Consider the following 18,441-nt stretch of genomic DNA (forward strand, 5'->3'; position numbering starts at 1 on the left):
AAGGAAGAAAGAAAGAATGAATGAAGAAAGGCAAGGGAGAAAGAAGGGAAGGAGGACAGAGAGAAGGAAAGAAAGAAATAAGGAATGGAAGCAAGAAAAGAAGAAAAAAGAAAATCAGAGTGAAGGAGAAGAAGGAAGAAAGGAAGGAAGGAAGAAAAGAAAGAAGGCAAGGTAGAAAGAAAGCAGGAAAGAAGGAATGGAAATAATAAGAAAGCAGCAAAGATGGAATGAAAGACAAAAGAAAGCAGGAAAGAAGGAAATAAAGAATTAAAGAATCCAATAAAAAAGAAAGCATAATAAAAGGAAAGAATGAAAGAATAAATTAAAAAAGTAAAGCAAGAAAGAAGGAATGAATGAAACAAAAATAGGAAGTAGGAAAAGTAAAAAAGAATTGAAAGAATGAAAGACAAAAGGAAATAGGAATGAAAGAAATAAAGCGAGAAAGAAGAAAGAAACTATGGAAGAAGGAAAGATAGAAGAAAAGAAAGAAGGCGATAAAAAGTATTACAAGTGCTGCAAATAAACACGATAAAGGACGGTTTTCTTCCTGGGTAAAGTTTATTAAAGAGCAGTGGCGAGCACCACAGTGAAGAGGTGGTGGAGCAGGTGGAGGGGGGTGTGCACGAGAGGGGGAGCACGCACAGGGGGGGTTTAATACTAAAAAATAAAAAATAAAAATACTTACCTGGAGTTGCTGTCCACCTCCCACATTGCGACTCGTCCTTCCTGGTCCCAGCAGGCACTGGGGCAACATCACTGACTCCCTGAGCAATCCCCGCCCTGCTCTCATATGAGAGCAGGGTGGAAATTGGCCTGAGCGGGCTGGAAAGAATCTCCGCTCAGACTAAGGAGTCTGTCTGGGTTTCTCCAGGAGGCTGTTGAATGCAGCCAGGCTGGGAGAACCTAACTGCGCATGTGTGCTTTGGTCGGCCTGAGATGGCCGGCTACACACCTATGCACATTTTTTATTTACTGGCTCTGAGCCAGGCAGTGGGACGACACTCCTCCGCCATTGCAGAGGAGCCGCCACAGTTAAAGAGCCATTAGTGAAATTCCGGTTGGAATAAACGTGTTTTGAAGAATTGTCCGCTTATGAATTCACTGGTATAATATTGAAGCTTTGAACAACTTACTATAGAACAGTTTCAAAGGGACTCAATCTCTTATGCTGTGAGATACCAACAGCCAAACAATAAACAAAGGACACTCCAGAATGACTTTACAACAGCACTGGCAGGCACCAGGAAATGCGGCTGCCCGAGGCCACGCAGTGGCCATCAGGAGGGCGGCCCCTTAGACATCGAGGGCTTCCCCCGCCCCTCTCTAGCCCCTCTCCTCCCCCGGGCAGGCGGAGTCCCAAGGGGAGCTAGGAGGAGCTGAGTGGGCACGTCCGGGGCGGCAGGCAGGGCGAGGGGTACTTAAGCACCCCTCGCCATCTTCACTGCCTCTTTGCCGCACCGGACGCGTCGTAGTGTCCTCGCGGGGTGACACACATTTTTCTCTGCGTCCTGCCTCTGCCCAGTGGTCGTCCTCCGTCCCCGGGCCAGGTCGTCCGACCTGCCCCCCCTCCCGTGCTGCAGTGCGTGCGTGCCCGCAGCGGATCGCCAAATGTTGAGGTATGTTTGCCTCTCTCTATCCTCCCCCCGGCCCCTTCCCTGGTAAGGTCCAGATTGAACAGGGGCCCTGTGGAAGGGTGGGGGGGGGAGAGGTGGCCACCGGCGGGTACTTGCCAGCGAGGGCTGATTGGCGGCACTGTGGCTTTGCGGGTTCTGGGCTAGGGGCAGCTTTGGGCCTCCCACACGCTCGACCGTTGCGGTATGCGGAGGGGCTGGCAGAGGCTGTGTGGGCAGTTGAGGGCATGTAGCTCAGGGGGGAGCTCATGTTGATCTTGCATGAGGTCACGGGTTCTACCCCTGGTATCCCCAGGAGACCCTGTTTAGATGACCGCTGGTCGACAGCGCGGGCCGGGACCTGATCCTGTGCTTTGCATGTTCGTGGCCCTGGGGCCATGGCCCATCCGCTTTCCCGGCCTGTTGTGCGAGGATTCTCCTCCCTGGCACGGCCATCCCAAGGGGGGTGCGCAAGAGATAGGGCCCCATGGAAGGTCGAAAAGGCCTGGCGCAAGATCTCGTTTTAACACGGGTTGCCCTAGGTTCCCCATGTCGGACCTTGGGTTGCAGGGGAACCCGGCGGTCTTGCCGGGTTTGTGGCTTCCGCACTGCTTTGTCCGTTGTTGACCCTTAGCGTCTTACACGGGTGTCAGGCAGATTAATCAGGGCATACAGGGCGGTTGTTCTGGTCTTGGTTTTTGCTGGTGGTCAACTTCTCTTCGCTCAGGAGGTCGCGTGGGTCCCCCCTCCCCCCACGACGGTTGTACTCTGATGACCTCGCTTTATGCAATCTATTTTCCCTGCCCGCATACTTCTGTTGTTTTAGGGCTGATCTCCCTTAGCGCTCTGGTGGGGCACAGAGCCGGTTTCTCTATAATCACAACTGCTCGCACACAGCACGTAAGGGCGAGGGCGCTCCGCGGCAGTAGAGGATGTAGCTCAGTGGTAGAGCGCATGCTTCGCGTGTATGAGGCCCCGGGTTCAATCCCCGGCATCTGCAGGAGTCTCAGTTTCTGTGTTTTGCCGCACCGGACGCGTCGCAGTGTCCTCGTGTGGGGACACACATTTTCGTGGACCCGCTTCCCGCGCGTGGGATTACCTCTTAGACCTCCGTTTGGACTCGAGGTTAGTGCTTGCCCAGGCATACCCTGGCGCGCACCGGAGGTTATTGTTAGGCCTGATGCTATTTTGGGCCTGGAGGCGGGGCGAGGGACGGAGGTCCGGTCGGGGGTTTGCCCTCTGTGGCTTCGCGTTATCCCCGGTATGCATGTGCATTACCTTCAATCCCCCCCCCACAGGCGATCTCCGTTATCTGAAGGGGGGGTGGCGCCATCTTAGTGGTCCTGCAAACGTGGAGGGATGTCTTCAGGGGATCATACTTGTCCAGGGTGGTGTTGTGAAGGGAGGTTGCCCTCTTACTGATGTGGCAGTGCCTGCTGCGGCCGATCTTGTGGAGTACGCAGTGCTCTGTGGGTGTATTGTTAGCGGATGCCCGCGAGGTCGTGCTGACCGCAGCATGCGCTGGGTTGGGGGGAAGTGCATAAGCTGGGGAGAGCTGGTGAGTCCAAAGCCCCCCTACCTCTGACCGTCCTCTGTGTCTGCCGACGCGGTCGCTCCACCACGCTGCTCCCCGCCCTGCCTGCCTGGTTGCTACCTGGTATCGTAGCGCGCCGCTGCCTGTCATTGCATTAATTGCCTGGTTATCATAGCGCTTAGCATCGCAGCACATCGCTGCCTCTATTGCGAGTAAACTTAGACAGTCATTGAAATCCGACTGCTGCCACAGGAGCGCTAGAGCGCCTTAATTGACTTACTTCAAATCTCTGGGACATCGTAGCGCTAGATTGGCTAAGTGCGCTGATAATTACAGTGTGATTTACCTGCTTTGAACTGAAAGGTGTGCCTGACTGGACCGGGGCCACTGTTTACTCTCTCGCTTTAGGCGGCCGTCCATTTTGTCTTTTGTTGTTGTTGTTGTGTGCCTCCCTGCCCAGGTCTCCGCCTCGCTCCCGCCTCCCAGCTGACCCTCCCTCGCCCCTCCCCTGCCACTATCCACATATGACAGATACCTACACGCGCAGCGTTCACGCGCAGCGGTCGCGCCCCATGCGCGCCAAAGGTAAGCCCGTCTGCGCCCATCCGCGCCTGGACCGCGCCCAACGCCAGACCCCCTGGTCCCTGCAAAGCGCACTCCTCCCGCTTAACGTATGACGCCGCCACCCTCTTAGCCCTCAACCCCGGACGCACACCTCCATGCTGCATAGCTGCCCCAGGACTCACCCACGGACCCTTCGCCTGCCACTCATGCAAATTTACCAGCATCAAGACCCATACCACTACCACCAACCCCAAACGCAGCTCCGACTCTAACCACCTGAAGTGCATCCTGCTGAACACCCGCTCGGTCCACAGACACGCCACCGAACTCTGGGATCTACTCGACACTACATCACCGGACGTCGCCTTCCTTACTGAAACATGGATGAACGCATCATCAACACCCAACATCGCCATAGCCATCCCAAACAATTACAAGATTATCCGGAAAGACCGCATCGTCCAAACAGGGGGAGGCATCGCCATCGTCCATAAGAACACCATCAAAATCACGACCAGCTCCGACGATAACCCTACAACCGCCGAACACCTCCACTTCCAGGTCCACACCGACCCTAGAACGACACTTAGAGGCACCCTCATCTACAGACCTCCAGGAACTCGTAAACAATTCAGCGAAGTCATCACCGACTTCATCAGTCCACATGCCCTCGCCTCCGAGAACTACATCCTACTAGGAGATCTCAACTTCCACCTGGACAAGAAAAACGACAGCAACACCACCACCCTTCTTGACAACCTAGCCAATCTCGGCCTCAAACAACTTGTTGACACCCCCACCCATATAGCCGGACACACGCTCGACCCAATATTCACCTCCAGCAAACACATCTCCTTTGATCGCACCACAGCTCTCCACTGGACAGACCACAGCTGTGTTCACTTCAGCTACAAAACCACCTCGACCCACAACCCCCCACAACCTATCCCCCGAAGAAAATGGAACAAAATCACCACCGACCAACTCCTCACATCGCTCAACCAAAACACACCCGCCCTCTCATCGGACCCAAACCAAGCTGCCATCAAATTCAAACAATGGATCACCCACAGCGCTGACGAACTAGCACCCTTGAAAAACCATCTCACCAAACAAAACAACAATAAGGCCCCCTGGTTCAACGATGACCTTAAGAAATCCAAAAAACTATGCCGCACACTTGAGAAGACATGGAGAAAAATCCCAACCTCTGACAACATGACCACCCTCAAGGCAGCCACCCGCAAACACCACCAGCTGATTCGATCCACGAAGAAATCAGCATTCAAGAACCGACTCGACAACAACGCCCATAACAGCAAGGAACTATTCAACATCGTCAAAGAATTCACCAACCCCACCGCAGCCTCAAACGACATCACTCCCTCCCAAGACCTCTGCGATTCGTTATCCTCCTTCTTCTACAACAAAATTGCCGACATACACAACAGCTTCGAAAACAGCTCCAACAAACAACCCTCTCCACCCCCCTCAGAACAACAACCCTCTCCACCCCCCTCAGAACCTAAACCGACCGCTACCAACCTCAGCGCCTGGAACCCCATCCGCCTCATGAATTCTATCCACTCTGGATCGCCAACCGACCCATGTCCCCACCACATCTTCAACAAAGCAGACTGCATCATCGCACCCCATCTCCGCGATGTCATCAACTGCTCCTTCATCTCTGCCACCTTCCCAGAAAGCTGGAAACATGCCGAAGTCAGCGCCCTCCTGAAGAAACCCACAGCAGACCCATCTGAACTTAAAAACTACCGCCCCATATCCCTCCTTCCATTCCCGGCCAAAGTCATTGAGAAAGCCGTCAATAGCCAACTCGCCGCCTTCCTCGAATCCAAGAACTCGCTCGATCCCTCACAGTCCGGCTTTCGAGCCAAACACAGCACCGAAACCGCCCTCATCGCAGCAACAGATGACATCCGAACACTACTGGACCACGGAGAAACAGTGGCCCTCATCCTACTCGACCTCTCTGCCGCCTTCGACACTGTCTGCCACAGTACACTCATACAACGCCTCAGCAACATCGGCATAAAAGGAAAAGCCTTGGACTGGATCACCTCGTTCCTCACCGGAAGAACCCAGAGAGTCCGCCTTCCCCCATTCAATTCAGAGGCCACCGAAGTCATCTGCGGCGTACCACAAGGATCATCTCTCAGTCCCACCCTTTTCAACGTTTACATGAGTCCCCTCGCATCCATCGCACGACAACACAACCTCAACATCATCTCCTACGCAGACGACACCCAACTGATCCTCTCCCTCACCAATGACCCAAATATCGCCAAAACCAATCTCCACGAAGGAATGAAAGAAGTAGCCGAGTGGATGAAAAACAGCCGTCTAAAACTAAACTCGGACAAAACGAAAGTCCTCATCCTAGGATCATCCCCCTCTGCCTGGGACGACTCATGGTGGCCTCCGGCCCTGGGTACAGCACCCATTCCCACAGATCACGCACGTAACCTGGGCTTCATCCTAGACTCCTCCCTCTCGATGTCCAAACAAGTCAATGCAGTTTCTTCATCATGCTTCAACGTACTACGCATGCTCAAAAAAATCTTCCGTTGGATTCCCACCGAAACAAGAAAGACAGTCACCCACGCACTGGTCACCAGCCGACTGGATTATGATAATACCCTCTACTCCGGAACCACAGCCAAACTTCAGAAAAAACTCCAACGCATCCAAAACGCCTCCGCCAGACTCATACTGGACATCCCCCGCCAAGCTCACATCTCCGGCCACCTGAAAGACCTCCACTGGCTCCCCATCAACAAAAGAATAACTTTCCGCCTCCTTACCCACGCACACAAGGCCCTCTATGACCTAGGACCTGAATGCCTCAACTCACGACTATCCTCCTACACACCCAACCGTCAACTACGATCTGCCAATCAAGCCCTCGCCGCTATCCCGCGCATCCATAGATCCACCATGGGAGGAAGATCCTTTTCCTACCTAGCGGCCAAGACCTGGAATTCTCTCCCCACACACCTCCGCCTCACACAGAACCACCTATCCTTCAGAAAGCAACTAAAAACGTGGCTATTCGATAAATAATGCACCTACCCCCTCAAGCGCCTTGAGACCCTCTGGGTGAGTAGTGCGCTATACAAATTCATGAACTTGAACTTGAACTTGAACCTCCTTCCACTAATAGGCATTCGATGCCTCTTGTGCCCCTTCGTGCTCGCTCCCCCAATTGGGGGGGTTGAGATGGGCCGGGCGGCCCGCTTAATTTCGGGCCGCTCAAGCTGGGGCCATTACATGTCAGCATAGTGCACAGTATCCCCCTTTGTGTAATTTCGTTTTCGGGGGCCGGGCACCGGGCACCTGGCGCGTTACCTTGCATGGGGTAGCGAGTTATCTATATCATGTGCCTGTTTAGGAAGTATGTATTCATGTATTGGGACTCTCTGCGTGCTTTCCGAGGGTCCACTTTCCGGTCCGCGGGTCGGGTCTCCGGAGGTTTTCGCTGGGCTGGGCATTTACTTTGCAGCGCTCGCTCCACTTTCCATTCGCTAGGTATCTTTAGTGATCTAGTGGGTAAAAGCAGTTTACGATGTTACCAGGCAACAAGGTCCGAGTCCCGGCAACGGCTCATGCATCCTGGGTTCCCAAACAATTTCACCCATGGTGTACTTCCCCGGCGGGGCAGCTGGTCACGGCCGAGCCCCTACCCCTTATCAGTTGGCTGCGGGGGGGGGGGTCTGTGCTCATCTGCCAGCCTGCGGGCACGCTAAGGGAATGGCTGGGCTGCCCACGATTTTTCCTAGGCGGCCTCTTCCCTGACCCTTCGGGCCCAAGAGTCCTTCTCACACACTTCTACAGCCTAGCAGTGCCTCGGGACCCCCCCCCCATAGGCGCGTGTTTTGGGGTCTCGCGGTGGCCATCTTTAGGGGCGCCATTGTCCGGCCGCGTGGGTCTGGGCGCCCAAGCGACCATTTTAGGGGGCAGTTGTCCTTTCGGGATACGGGGGAGGGGCATGGGTGCGTGGCCATCTTGGGCAGCGCTTGTCCATGCCCACCAGCATTGCAGGGGCTGGCGTGGTACGGGGCTACACCGCGTCCGCACCTTTCACTCTCTTCCTCCGTTGTGCCTTGGCGTTTCTCCCTGCATTTCCCACTATTCCTGCATCTCCCGATATCGCCTTCCGGCGGAGTCAGTTGTTTCGGGCCTGGTCTTGCTGCGCTGGCCTACGACCCCCCCCCCCAAGGGCTCAAGCGTGTTCACATCGAGGCTCTTGCCTGGTACGTATGTGCGCTTCGTGTCTGTGTGGCCTTTTTTATGGGGCGTGTTTCATGCGTTAAGGGGGGCAAGGTCGATTAGCCCTTTGCAGTCCTTGGCGAGGGCTACTTCTGGGAGACATGCAGTGTGGGTCCCCCATCTCCCTCCTCGGGGTTCACTGCTTGCGACATGGGGTTCGACTCCCGCCATCGCGAGGCAGGACGGTATCACAAGTTACTATTACCTGAAAATCACAGCGTCCGTCTTTCCCCTATGGGGGAGGTGCGGAGCGGCCTGTGAGCTGCTCCTGTCGGGCGTCCCCGGGCCCGTCCCCCCCCCCTCGCCTGGCATGCGGCGCCCTGGGATGTCTGTTTGGCTCCATCCTTGCGCTGCGCTGCCGTGAGGGCGACCACTGGTTTCTTTAGGCCTCGGGCTAGCTGTACCACTCCTTTTGAGGCGCCCCTCCTTCGGTGAGAATTGCTTTTGTAGAGTTCGCTCAGCATGCGAGAGGTAGCGTTTTCGGGACACACATTCTTTAGTGGTAGAATTTTCACGGTCTGCTCCCCTCGGGTCGGTGACCTCGCGTGGCCTCAGTTACTGCCACCCGCCGGGCCTGCTGTACCCGGGAGACAGACTGGCCCTAATTGAGCGCCCGGCATCAGAATTGGTGCGCTGTTTCGAGCTCCGCTCTCCGCGCCCAACGCCCGGTGTCTCGGGGCTTTCTCCCTTTCCTGCGGCTTGTCGCGTGCGTCTGTCCGCCCCCCTGACCTCGGGAGGGTGGTGCGCACTCATACCCGCACCTGCCTGGGCTAGTATTAAACGCAGTGGTGGCTTAAGCCTGGGGAGCAAGGAACAGCGCCTACTGGGCAGACAAGGGGGCATGCCACGGCGCTATCTCGCATCAACGAGGCGCATGTTAGTCAACAAGCATTGGCAAGGAAGCAGGTGAAATAGCTGCGCTGGTATTGGCCCTGCGTCAGATGGGCAAGAATCAACATCAGATCAAGGAAGTGTGTACAAACAGTAATGGGCTTGTGCTTGGTTTCCCAATGAGATGTGCCTTGTCAGGGAATCCACAGGGGCGTCACTGTTCCTATGGTGTGAGGCACCCCTACACTTGCGGCATAAGTACGCGCCATATAAATATGCATAAGTATATATATGAAAAAATAAATGTGCCCTCGGTGGGCCACCAGGGCCTGGAGCAGTTGTTACAGACCTGTGGCATGGCTCTCAGCAGCCCTCACTCATTTTCGACAGGTAGGCACGTACCGTTCCCGCCAGGTTTGGACTCAAACAGTCGCCACTGAGTGAGTGGCTCTCTCCTGGCGGTATGCAGAAGCCCTGCAAGGGATATTGATTGAGTAACAGTGTGAGCCTCGGCTCGCCCCTATCCAACCCACATCTCCAACCCATGCAACTGGTGCTCCTGGGTAGCGTCTTGAATTGGTTTTGCCTGGCTGCCCACCAGCTCCATAGCAGTCACACCTTTCACTCCTGGGCACCTTCTAGATTGGGGAGCATCGTCTGCTGCTTGTGAACATGCGACACGCGGCAGCCCACACAAATTGGCTCTTTGTCATCTTATCATAACACCTCCGAAGTTCTTTGGGGTTTTTTCTGCACAGGTCCTGCAATGGGGATTTCTTGGAAATTGTGCTCTTACAAGAGCACCTTTAATATATCTCCAAGCAGGCACGACGGTTCCGGGATAGGGGTCCTTGGAATGCCGGGACCTGCTGCGCCTTGTATCAAGGGTAATGCAGTTGACGGCCAGCTTCGGGCACCGCCCACACGCGGGGTCCCCCGGGGCTCGTACTGATCCACAGCACTGGTGGTGCCTGAACGGGGTCACACTGCCCAATAATATAAAATGTATTGAATCGGTGCATGGAGGCATCAGATCATTGATCGGTGGTGCTGGTAGTAGAACTTCATACCACACTGCCATAATTTCTCCATGTTGCTCTCACCACAGGGAAGCAACTCTAGTAGGCAATATGGGTGGTTTTACCATCGCTAGCACGAGTGTCAGGGTTAGTAGCTGCGGTGTTTACTTTGTGGCAGCACAGCAGGAGCAAGGTGTGGTGCAATAGAAAATGACTGCCTGACGCGAGTCAGGGCTCATAGTGGCAGGATGGTCAGGTGTACTGTAGAACTTCCTTGCTGTATGTAGCTCGGGCATATGCTGATTCCAGTTTCACACAATATTGGGCGTCTCTATGCATGTATCGCCGTGAACAGTTCCAGTTCAGAAATTGTGTTTTACCCTGCCTTCAATGGCATTACAGTGCGTCTGCCTTGGTGTTCACCGGACAGGGTGCCCTGGTTAGGGCAAAACTGTATATCAGCTTGGGGTTGATTATTGTGGCATAATCCAGTTTGCACTGCCAGGGTGCCATAAAGATGGATGATCACTTGGGGGCGGTGTCTCTCAAGTTTAGCTGGACATGAATGCATATTGTCTTCACTTCACCACAGGCGCGTTCTTTGGAGCAGAACGGTCAGTTGGCTGCACCATTGAACACCTTCTTATAGCATACGCTACGTTACATGGAACATGTGACATGCACGACCAAATATTACAAGCAGGAGGTAAAGTGCTTTTCAGAATGAGATAGTGACAGGTGGGCAAGTTCTAGAGTCAAAGTATAAATAGAGGTAAGAGGCTGCATTTCAGGCAGACGGTCTTTCACAGCTCTAGCAGTGGTCGCACTTGTGCAAGCCCGGGAAGCATACAGTGTAAGAGACAGCAAACTGGTTCCCAAGTTTTGCAGGCTCCTTGCTATACTATCTCAGGCATGTGGATGTAGGGCATGGTATAGCATAAGCATTGCAAACTCAGGCCTGCCAGTCTTCACTAGATTCAGGCATGCCCATGCCACACTCGCTGGTGGAGGGCTAGCTATTTGGTGGCTGCAAGCGATCCAGGGAATAGTTGGTTTAACACCTAGGGTCACTTGGGCAGCAGGTCCTGGGAGCCACTAACTAGGACAAGATAAGAGATGACCGCCCGGTAGTTCTTGGGGCTGTCCTTTTGACAGGTACTAGAGGGTAGTACGTGTATACAGTTGGCTATTTTCCTCAGCATAGGTACTGGCGGGCTATGTGTTGCAGCCCTGTTAGGGCTTGTACGAGCGCTATGCCACGATGGATCGCCTGTCTATTGGGGTTCAAGCTTTGCATGGCTAGGCTCTGCTATTGTCTCCCCCGTCATGTTGCTGGGGTTTTAATGCCGGGGCACAATATATTGCATAAGTACACCATTCATGAATAGAAGCCCACCTGTGCCATCCTAGGGGTAGGGGGCCCTTCCTTTTCCCCGCCTAGCGTTGCGGGGTACCCACTTGTCTCTTGATAACTTTTAACTTCACTGGGTGAGCAAGCCTGCCCGAACTTACTTATGTGCGGCAGGGCACGTCACTGCTATTCCAGCAGTTAGTGCACCGGCGCTCTAGTTTCAGGTTGGTGGCTCCTGGTGCGTGGCACAGTCTTTCAATTTCAGGCACAACACTGTCTGGCTTTTAGGACAGGGGGCCCTCCCTGGCCAGCCGTTGGCTTTATTTGGCTAGATATGTCAGGCGCATGCTTGTTGCCACCCTCTGAGCGCATGGGAGCGTTTGGGGAACTTTTTAGGTATGGAGTACTGACCGGTAATAGAGCTTCTGTCGGGTGGGGGGCAGTGGTGGCCCTGCCTGTGCCCTTCATGAATAGTAGTCAGGTCGGCCCGTACTCAGCAGCACCCCTTTCCCGGGCTTTGAGATCTCCTCCCGGACCGAATTGTCAGCTGGTATACATAGGCTTGCACAGCGTAGGAGCCCCTGATTCCGCGGCATCTTTGAGGCAGCTAAATTTCAAAGTGACTAACGAGATTAGCGGCATCCCTGTACTCCAGGTATCACGCTCTGCATTGTTTTACCGTGCTTTCTCTCTGTTTGGTCAGTTGGAGAGGCCGGCTAACGGCTGCCAACATGCTGGTGTGGGCTTCCGCTGCCGGGTCCCCCTGGGGATCGACAAGGCTCCCTGGGGTAACTCCCATGTACATGCTACCTAGGGCGGACAGGCTCCCTAGAAATTTAGAAGTTGTGTTCATTCTTAAACTGATTGTGATGGGCACAATTAGGTCCTCTAAGCTGTGGTATGGCGGAAGCTAGAACTGCGAGGTGAATAGTGTGCAATTTTAAGCCTAATTTTCCTATAGACTACGAAGTAAGAAAGCAATGGCATCCGAACAACAAAGACCAGCATCAGCCTGTCAACTGCCATTCTGTAATGTGCTGCAAAATATGACGAATCTTGCATATTGTTATGTAAGTTCCTTCGTTTTCCAACCATAACCTATTTAGTTATCAGAGAGATGGACAGGTCTGGGTGGAGGCTAGTTTCTGATGATGGTGATCAGACAGTTAATCCACGGAGTAGCTGGGACAGCGAGCCCTGCAGCTTACCCCACAGCTTTTCATTCTTTTATTTCATTCTGAAGTGCTCTGACAGTTGTGTTTGTGTATTCAGGACAGAAATAGCACTAGGTTGATGATGCTTTGGGAGAGGTGCCTCTGTACCTGGCTGATGTCATGTTTTGGCAGATTTGTGCGCGTGTGGCGGGTGTCCCGTCTAGGGCGCACGGGCAGAGCTCAGTTTATGGGCGCCTCAACTAAGTTTCAGTCAGCGGTTAGCAATCTGTGTAGTGCCCGTACTGTACAAGTAGCCTTACCTCTGTCGTGTGGGGAGCGTGCAAGCTCTTTCAACCACAGCACATTATGCAATAAGGTACAAAGACTTTAATGTGGAAAGCGGCACTCAGTACTCCAGGATACACGCGCTGCATTGTCTGCATATTTCAGAAGAAGTGTTCATTCTTAAACCTTAGTGATGGGCACAATTCGTTTTGCCATGCAGTGGTAAGGCTGAAGGCCAGAAGTGCGAGGTGAACAGTGTGCAAGTGAGCCTATTATCTCATGGACTAAGGGGTATGAAAACAATGTCATCCTAGCGATAAAGACCAGCTCCAGTCTGTCTACTTGCCATTTTGAATGTGCTGCAGAAATAAGAATATTTTCTTTCTGAAAGTCAGGTTATATACCTCTTTTTCCATCTTTATACTTATGTTAGTTTTGAGAGATGGAGCAGCTGGGACAGCGGGTCTTTAGCTTACCCCACATGTTTTCTTTCAGTAATAGCGAAGTGCTTTCTCTTTTAATAGAACTTCCAACAGTATGCCCCCCCTTTTATTGGATGCTCACTATGCACTAATAATCAGTTAGACCTTACGGTCAAGTACTGGTCTAAGGCTGTGCCTCTTGGTTGCTATTGGGATGGCTGTGCGTAAGCAAGTTTAAGCTACAATAGTATAAAATCGTGTTAGTGTCCCGTATTAGGGACACTGCTAACTGAGGAAAAGTTTATTGCAAGACATAAGGACAAAGGTTGCAGGTAGGAAGGAAGCTAAGTAGTGGGGGGCCCGGGCGGCAACGGTTGCCGCCGGCCGGGCTGTGGCGGAGTTACAGGGCAATCCGGAAGCAGAGAAGTTCAGCACTGGACCTCAGCGGGCACATAGGGGTGCCAGAGCCTAGGACCCGGGGCCTCATGGGAGGTTCCGGGAACACGTGTCGGCGCCCCATTCGTCCTTCGGGCGGTTGTGGGCCTGTGCAACCGGGGGTTTGCCTAGTACGCCCCGCAAGGGGCGTGAGTATTATGTTTACCATAAGGGGCAGCACATGGTGGTTCGCCACGGTGCTGCCTGGCTCATCAGGCGGGCAGGTGGCGGGAAGGCGGCCTGCCCTTGGATTGCCCGTAAGATAACCCACTATGATTACATAACGTTGTATGTAATAAAATAAACCTGCGACAGTTTCTTCCCAATGTAACACTGGTGTCTAGTGTGTTATTTGCGGGATGCATGCTAAGTGTGGGGTCCTGTTGCCCTGAGGTGTCTATGCGGCTGCCCGAGGCCACGCAGTGGCCATCAGGAGGGCGGCCCCTTAGACATCGAGGGCTTCCCCCCGCCCCTCTCTATCCCCTCTCCTCCCCCGGGCAGGCGTAGTCCCGAGGGGAGCTAGGAGGAGCTGAGTGGGCACGTCCGGGGCGGCAGGCAGGGCGAGGGGTACTTAAGCACCCCTCGCCATCTTCACTGCCTCTTTGCCGCACCGGACGCGTCGTAGTGTCCTCGCGGGGTGACACACATTTTCCCTCCCAACCTCTCACCCTGTGTGTCAGATTGTGGAGGACAGTTTGAACGTTTTAATGTTTTAATTTTCTTGCAGGCGGAGTTACAGGGCAATCCGGAAGCAGAGAAGTTCAGCATTGGACCTCAGCGGGCACATAGGGGTGCCAGAGCCTAGGACCCGGGGCCTCATGGGAGGTTCCGGGAACACGTGTCGGCGCCCCATTCATCCTTCGGGCGGTTGTGGGCCTGTGCAACCGGGGGTTTGCCTAGTACGCGCCGCAAGGGACGTGGGTATTATGTTTACCATAAGGGGCAGCACATGGTGGTTCACCACGGTGCTGCCTGGCTCATCAGGCGGGCAGGTGGCGGGAAGGCGGCCTGCCCTTGGATTGCCCGTAAGATAACCCACTATGATTACATAACGTTGTATGTAATAAAATAAACCTGCGACAGTTTCTTCCCAATGTAACACTGGTGTCTAGTGTGTTATTTGCGGGATGCATGCTAAGTGTGGGGTGGGGGGTCCTGTTGCCCTGAGGTGTCTATGATAAAGCATGGAATGTGACTTCTGCTGACATCTGGTATAACGATTCAGAAAAGGGGGTGGTGATGAACAGAGTGTCTGAATTAAGCAGACCACTCTTACCCAGTCCAAAGATCAGGGCTTGATCCATCACCGTTATTTAGCTCACTGCCCCATCCCAGCTCAGAACCTGGCTATATGCAAATTAGTCTGTCCCTGGCCCAGTGCATCATGGGAACAGGGCAGACCAAACTACCAAGCCAATTCTTCACCAGAAAGGATACAAGCTACCGGGGACCGGTTTCTGGCATTTCAGCCTCGTCGGCCCGGCTTGCTTGAATCCTGATGGAGCAGTGAGCAAGGGACTCATGTCTGAGTATACCCTGCCACACCTATAGTGGCCAAAAACGATTCAGAAAAGGGGGTGGTGATGAACAGAGTGTCTGAAGTAAGCAGACCACTCTTACCCAGTCCAAAGATCAGGGCTTGATCCATCACCGTTATTTAGCTCACTGCCCCATCCCAGCTCAGAACCTGGCTATATGCAAATTAGTCTGTCCCTGGCCCAGTGCATCATGGGAACAGGGCAGACCAAACTACCAAGCCAATTCTTCACCAGAAAGGATACAAGCCACCGGGGACCGGTTTCTGGCATTTCAGCCTCGTCGGCCCGGCTTGCTTGAATCCTGATGGAGCAGTGAGCAAGGGACTCATGTCTGAGTATACCCTGCCACACCTATAGTGGCCAAAAACGATTCAGAAAAGGGGGTGGTGATGAACAGAGTGTCTGAATTAAGCAGACCACTCTTACCCAGTCCAAAGATCAGGGCTTGATCCATCACCTTTATTTAGCTCACTGCCCCATCCCAGCTCAGAACCTGGCTATATGCAAATTAGTCTGTCCCTGGCCCAGTGCATCATGGGAACAGGGCAGACCAAACTACCAAGCCAATTCTTCACCAGAAAGGATACAAGCTAACTGGGATGGTGCAATGAGCTAAAAAACGGTGTTGGATCTAGCCCTGATCTCTTGACTGGGTGAGAGTATTCTGCTTAATTCAGAGACTCTGTCCATCACCACCCCTTGTTGTAAATATTTTTGTCCACCCTAAGCGTGGAAGGGTATACTCAGATGTGAGTCCCTTGCTCATTGCACCATCAGGATTCAAGCAAGCCGGGCCGAAGACGGCTGAAATGCCAGAAACCGGTCCCCGGAAGCTTGTTTCCTTCCCAGTGTAAGAATTGGCTTTTGTAGTCTGGTCTGCCCTGTTCCCATGATGCACTGGGCCAGGGACAGACTAATTTGCATACAGCCAGGTTATGAAACTGGGATGGTGCAATGAGCTAAAAAACGGTGTTGGATCTAGCCCTGATCTCTTGACTGGGTGAGAGTATTCTGCTTAATTCAGAGACTCTGTCCATCACCACCCCTTGTTGTAAATATTTTTGTCCACCCTAAGCGTGGAAGGGTATACTCAGATGTGAGTCCCTTGCTCATTGCACCATCAGGATTCAAGCAAGCCGGGCCGAAGACGGCTGAAATGCCAGAAACCGGTCACCGGAAGCTTGTTTCCTTCCCAGTGTAAGAATTGGCTTTTGTAGTCTGGTCTGCCCTGTTCCCATGATGCACTGGGCCAGGGACAGACTAATTTGCATACAGCCAGGTTCTGAAACTGGGATGGTGCAATGAGCTAAAAAACGGTGTTGGATCTAGCCCTGATCTCTTGACTGGGTGAGAGTATTCTGCTTAATTCAGAGACTCTGTCCATCACCACCCCTTGTTGTAAATATTTTTGTCCACCCTAAGCGTGGAAGGGTATACTCAGATGTGAGTCCCTTGCTCATTGCACCATCAGGATTCAAGCAAGCCGGGCCGAAGACGGCTGAAATGCCAGAAACCGGTCCCCGGAAGCTTGTTTCCTTCCCAGTGTAAGAATTGGCTTTTGTAGTCTGGTCTGCCCTGTTCCCATGATGCACTGGGCCAGGGACAGACTAATTTGCATACAGCCAGGTTCTGAAACTGGGATGGTGCAATGAGCTAAAAAACGGTGTTGGATCTAGCCCTGATCTCTTGACTGGGTGACAGTATTCTGCTTAATTCAGAGACTCTGTCCATCACCACCCCTTGTTGTAAATATTTTTGTCCACCCTAAGCGTGGAAGGGTATACTCAGATGTGAGTCCCTTGCTCATTGCACCATCAGGATTCAAGCAAGCCGGGCCGAAGACGGCTGAAATGCCAGAAACCGGTCCCCGGAAGCTTGTTTCCTTCCCAGTGTAAGAATTGGCTTTTGTAGTCTGGTCTGTCCTGTTCCCATGATGCACTGGGCCAGGGACAGACTAATTTGCATACAGCCAGGTTCTGAAACTGGGATGGTGCAATGAGCTAAAAACGGTGTTGGATCTAGCCCTGATCTCTTGACTGGGTGAGAGTATTCTGCTTAATTCAGAGACTCTGTCCATCACCACCCCTTGTTGTAAATATTTTTGTCCACCCTAAGCGTGGAAGGGTATACTCAGATGTGAGTCCCTTGCTCATTGCACCATCAGGATTCAAGCAAGCCGGGCCGAAGACGGCTGAAATGCCAGAAACCGGTCCCCGGAAGCTTGTTTCCTTCCCAGTGTAAGAATTGGCTTTTGTAGTCTGGTCTGCCCTGTTCTCATGATGCACTGGGCCAGGGACAGACTAATTTGCATACAGCCAGGTTCTGAAACTGGGATGGTGCAATGAGCTAAAAAACGGTGTTGGATCTAGCCCTGATCTCTTGACTGGGTGAGAGTATTCTGCTTAATTCAGAGACTCTGTCCATCACCACCCCTTGTTGTAAATATTTTTGTCCACCCTAAGCGTGGAAGGGTATACTCAGATGTGAGTCCCTTGCTCATTGCACCATCAGGATTCAAGCAAGCCGGGCCGAAGACGGCTGAAATGCCAGAAACCGGTCCCCGGAAGCTTGTTTCCTTCCCAGTGTAAGAATTGGCTTTTGTAGTCTGGTCTGCCCTGTTCTCATGATGCACTGGGCCAGGGACAGACTAATTTGCATACAGCCAGGTTCTGAAACTGGGATGGTGCAATGAGCTAAAAAACGGTGTTGGATCTAGCCCTGATCTCTTGACTGGGTGAGAGTATTCTGCTTAATTCAGAGACTCTGTCCATCACCACCCCTTGTTGTAAATATAGACATCTGGTATAAAGCCCTGCCACCTTAGACTCTCAACACAAAGGCAATATCAAAGTATGGGAGAGGAGTTGGCCTAACGGCTACGGCGCTCGACCTCGGACCTGGGGATCTGGGTTCGAGTCTCGGTAACGACGCCAAAAAACCCCTGTGATTCTGGGCAAATCACTTAATCTCCCCGTGCCTAAAAAAATAAAAATGAAAGTGTGTCCTCATGTAACGTAACTGGTGCTATGTAAAGCGCTCTGATAACTGATTCGGTTCGGTTCTAGTTCGCGCTATATAAAACTCTGCAAAATAAAATAAATAAAGGAAATACAAACATTGGCACAGAGGGTAACTGGCTTGTGTGCGAATGTGCTCCCTGTGAAAGAGCCAAATGCAATCACTCAAAGTACAGTTATCCTGTGGCGGAAGTGGCTTGACCGCTACATCATGCTGTTTGCTGCAGTAGGTGAAAGCAAAATGTGGCTGACAAGAGTAACAGACCAATGGATGAAGAAAGCTGTCTCAATGTTCCTTAAAAAAAGTACATTGTATAGATATATATTTATATTTTTTTCATTTCAAAGATTTTTATTGAAGATATTTGTTAAATCGAAAGGTCTTGGCTAA

General features: G+C 52.7%; 1 non-coding gene across 1 annotated transcript; it reads left to right on the forward strand.

Moving 5' to 3' along the window:
* Positions 1–2,532: 2,532 nt before the first annotated feature.
* On the forward strand, positions 2,533–2,610 carry TRNAA-CGC (transfer RNA alanine (anticodon CGC)). The gene has a single exon. It is a non-coding gene; the product is annotated as a tRNA-Ala (tRNA).
* Positions 2,611–18,441: the final 15,831 nt, after the last annotated feature.

The sequence above is a fragment of the Lissotriton helveticus genome, chromosome 4_1 (genome assembly GCF_964261635.1).
Source record: "Lissotriton helveticus chromosome 4_1, aLisHel1.1, whole genome shotgun sequence".
NCBI lineage: Eukaryota > Metazoa > Chordata > Amphibia > Caudata > Salamandridae > Lissotriton > Lissotriton helveticus.